The sequence below is a fragment of the Triticum dicoccoides genome, chromosome 3B, assembly GCF_002162155.2.
Source record: "Triticum dicoccoides isolate Atlit2015 ecotype Zavitan chromosome 3B, WEW_v2.0, whole genome shotgun sequence".
Classification (NCBI taxonomy): domain Eukaryota; kingdom Viridiplantae; phylum Streptophyta; class Magnoliopsida; order Poales; family Poaceae; genus Triticum; species Triticum dicoccoides.
In genome coordinates this window covers 201754425-201759256 of record NC_041385.1, presented here as the reverse complement: position 1 = coordinate 201759256, position 4832 = coordinate 201754425, and positions in this window count along the sequence as shown.

The window sequence follows — 4832 nt, the reverse complement described above, 5'->3', positions numbered from 1 at the left end:
AAATCTCTCTAGAATTTGTATAATGGGCATAACTTTTACATACGAACTCGGATTAAAAAGTTTTTTATATGAAAAACCAGCTACTCGAAAAGATTTAACAGGGGGAACCCCATTAAACATTTTCAAAATCCTCAAAAACCTAACAGAAAAAAGTTACGGGGCTTTTAAGATCTAGAGGGGAAAAATGAAAAAAAAATCAAACTTACTACTGGCGCACCGTTTGCTAGGTGCGCCACTAGTAACAGAAAAAAAATGGTTTCGAATTTTTTTTTGAATTTTTGTTCAAAACATGATACATAATATGACCGGGAAGTTTGAAATATTTTTTAAAATTTCATCATACTCATGAACATGAACAAAGTCCTAGACATCAACAAGGTTTAATAGGATTGATATGATAGATATATCAACAAGTGCCTGTTAAGTGAGGTGGTGCTGGGGTTGGATGGAACTACGAAGTTAAGCATGCTCGGGCTGGAGTAGTGTGATGATGGGTGACCTTCCAGGAAGTTTGACCACTTAGTGCGATTTGACTTGAGATTAAGCATATTGACCCGAGATTAAGCCATAGTGACCCGAGATTAAGAAAAAATTGAAAAAAAATTCTGAAAAAATATTTGAAAAAAATTTGTTACTAACGGCGCACTCCCTGGTGCGCCATTAGTATCTGGTATACTAATGGCGCACCAAGGGTGCGCCATTAGTATTTAATTCTAATGGCGTGGTGCTAGTGGCGCACCAGTAGTGCGCCATTAGTAGGCCACTAGCAGGCCTTTTCCTAGTAGTGGGTGGTCCAACTTGAGGGAGTCAAGATCATCATCATCTAGCTCAAGTGGACTTCGTGCAAGGGAAAGTTTTGCCCTTGATAGGTTTTCTGTTTTATCGGTCTCATGGTGATAGTTTGGAGACCGGGTTATAGGATCAGTAGCCGTACTATCAAGGGGGGCTCTCAAGTGAGTAGCTTGATCGTATAGTTCATCAAGAGCTCAAACCATTGCATCCTTGCATCATCTTTCTTGATTCTTATTTAAATTTTCTATTTTTTAGGTTTTAGAGCTTGTGGTTATCTTTGTGACAAGCTCTAGTACATCGAAAACAAATTTCATATGCTTCTTCTATCGCGTTTTCGGTGTTGGAGGTTTTACTAGTCTTATACGAGGAAGGGTTCTCACCATTTAGTTATGGGCCTTTTCTCATTTTCTTCTTATTGTTATTTCGATCAATATTGTCTTAGCCCATGTCGTTAGCTTTCCAACAAACTTGGTTTCATTGAATTCGGAGTCCGCTTGCAGAAGTTGTGGCAGTTTTGGTGTCCTTAAAAGGCTGCAGAAGTACTACCACGGCTACTATCGCTTGGAGCGGATGTAATTTTTTACTACCGCTCCAGAGCGGTACTGCCGCGGCTACTACCATGGCTACTTCCGCTCTGGACCAAAATCTTGTTTTAAGTCCAACGGTGGTAGGCACAGATGTATTTTTTAGTACCACTCGCAAGCAGTAGCACCGCTACCCTTAGCGGTAGTACCGCTACCCCTAGCGGTAGTACCATGAGGATGAGCGATAGTACCGCTACGGCGATTCTACTGGCCTTTTACCTCCCCGCTATTGATTTTCAAAGGGCTTCCACCACCCTAGCGATAGTACTGCTCCCATGAGCGGTAGTACCGCTCTGTGTGGGCTGTGAGCATAACGGTTGGATATTTCCCCACCTATAAAAGGGGGTCTTCTTCCCCCAATGAACCTTATACTTTGAGCTCGTGTTCTTCCGCCATTATGAACCTTCTTCGAGCTTGCTATCTCTCAATCCCTCCAAGGATTCTTGCTAGTTTTGGGGGGAAAAGAGAGAGGAGATCTAGATCCACATTTCCACCAATCACTATCTCCTCTATGTGAGGGAAACCCCTTGGATCTAGATCTTGGAGTTCTTGGTGTTCTCCTTCTTGTTCTTCCTCTCATTTTCCTCCCTAGCATTAGTTGTTTTCGTGGAATTTGGGATAGAAGGACTTGGGCACTCCATGTGCCCTTGCCATTGCATTTGGTGCATTGGATTGAGTTCTCCACGGTGATACGTGGAAGTTACAAGTTGAGAAGGTTATTACTCTTGGGTACTTGGTACGCTTGAGCTTGTTCCTCTTGGGTGCTTGGGCGCCCTAGACGGTTGGTAGTGTTCGGATCTCAATCATTGTGCTCTAAAGCTCTGGGCAAGCGTCGGGGTCTCCAATTAGGTTGTGGAGATCACCCCGAGCAATTTGACGGGTTCCGGTGACTGCCCCCAAGGGTTGCCAAAGTGTACGGGTTCGGTGACTGCCCCCAAGGGTTGCCATTTGTATGGGTTCGGTGACCGCCCTCAAGGGTCCCTTAGTGGAACCACGACATCTTGAATTGCGCGAGGGTGTGAGGACATTATGGTGGCCCTAGTGACTTCTTGGGGAGCATTATAACTCCACACCGCTCCAAACGGAGATTAGCATCTGCAAGGGTGTGAACTTCGGGATACATCATCGTCTCTGCTTGCCCCGGTTATCTCTTACGCAAGACCTTTACTTATGCACTTCACTTTGTGATAGCCATATTGTTTCTTCTCATATATCTTGCTATCACTTAGTTGTCTATCTTGCTTAGTATAAGTTGTTGGTGCACATAGGTGAGCCTAGTTGTTGTAGGTTTTGTGCTTGACAGATTAACCGCTAGGTTTATTCCGCATTTGTTCAAGCCTAAATTGTAATTATTTTAAATCGCCTATTCACCCCCCTCTAGGTGACATCCTCGATCTTTTAGATGTCTACCATCGGAAGTTCCATCATGTCCTATGCAGCCTGCTTTCTCACTAAAGTGAACCAGGATATTGCCACCACTCCAACATGTATATCTACTTCATAGCATGTGGCATCCTCTACATCTGCCATCTACAAACAAAATGCGGAAAGACCAAATCCCCTTGGTGGAAATAGAGGTACGAAGAAGTTACAGAATTCAGACACTTAATAAGGGTTATAGAAAGACTGTCTATGTGGATAAAAAGTTCCTAGCACGCCATGCGTTACCTCCTCCTATCCCAACATAAGTGATTAAAAATCTAAAGTCTACTTATTGCAAGGTCAATATTCAGGGATATGATGAGGACATGATGAAGGGAGGCAACAAGAAGCTCAAAAGCAACCCTATCCCTGCAGCTGCTGAGGGATAGAAGACTAGATCTAAAAGCAAGAGCAAAAATTAGGAGTTGCATTTGTAGTACTTTGTGCTTTAGATGAGATTGAATGTAATAATGTTGCACACCTCTATGTGCCTGTTGGAGTGGATTTGGTTATACCCTGTTCCTGCACCCATTATAGATTGGCCCAGCATTTCTATATGTTTTCGATCCGCCAAGTATTTGTTCTGTTTCAAGTCTGCTTTAGTACTTATGGCTAAAACATGGAATATATTAAACTGAAACTTTAGAGCTATCAATGATGAGAAAAAAATGGACTGCACTCAGAAGTAAAATAGAGGGGTCCGCCTATGCTATTTTTGATTTGCAAGAAACTAAAAGAGAACATTTTGATAGTCAGTGCATACAAAAATTTTGTGCAAGGATCTAAATTTGACTTTCTCCCCTCCGTGGGAGCCTTAGGAGATCTCCTTGTGGAATGGAATAAACATCCATTACTGACACCACTACTAACAAAAATGATTTCTCTATCGCAATTAATTTCACCTCCAAGCAACCTAGAGAACAATGGACATTGACCAACATCTATGGGCCTTGTCAGAATGATTCTAGAACTCAGTTTATTAACTGGTTTCAAGATGTTAACATTAAGGATGATGTCAAATGTATGGTACTTGCGGATTTAACTATATCAAATATCCATAAGACAGAAACATAGAGGAAGGCAATTATCAAGATTTGTTTTTCTTTAATGAAGCCATTAGTAAATTAGCTCTTGTTCAAATTCCACTCAAGGGCAGGAATTACACCTGGAGTAACATGCAATAAGCTCCCCTTCTTGAGAAGCTTGACTGTTTTTTTTCATCTGAATCATGGACCCTCCCATAACCCTTCACCACTGCACTTCCTCTCGCTAGTACTATATCTGATCATGTTCCTTGTGTTCTAAAAATTGTCACCTCCATCCCTAAGTCCATTGCTTTTAGATTTGAAATTTACTGGCTGGAAAACAGTCATTTCAAATAGGTTGTGAAGGATATATGGGAACAACAAGGCCAAGAGTAGGATAGTGCTAAAATAATTGCTGCTAAATTTAATAGATTGAGGAAGTGCTTAAATAACTGGTCAAGGAACATCTCTGATCTCAAGGGAACCATAAGAGGCACTAATAGTATCATTCTTCAATATGACACCTTGGAAGAATATAGGAAGCTCACTATTGATGAAGCTAATGGCAGACTTACACTTAAGAAGCATTTAGAAGAGATCACGTCCTTTCAAAAGATATACTGGAAGCAAAGGGCTACCATCGGATCCTACAAAGTTGGAGAAGCAAACATAAAATATTTTCAAGCAAAAGCAACCATTAGACACAAGAACAACAGTATTGTTGTCCTCAAAGATGATGATGGGATGGAGCATCATGACCATCAATGCAGAGCTGCAATTATAACAAGGCTTTCAAACAAAGACTGGAAGTGGACCATCCCAGTGATATCCTTTGCTACTTCATACTCTTATTGAGCCTAATCATCTGCCGGCAGAGTTAGAGAAGCATTTTACTAAGGAGGAGATTGATGAGGTGGTTATGGAAACGCGTAGTGACAAATCACCTGGTCCAAATGGGTTCAATGCTTCTTTCCTCAAAGCATGTTGGGAGATTATAACACCTAGTTTC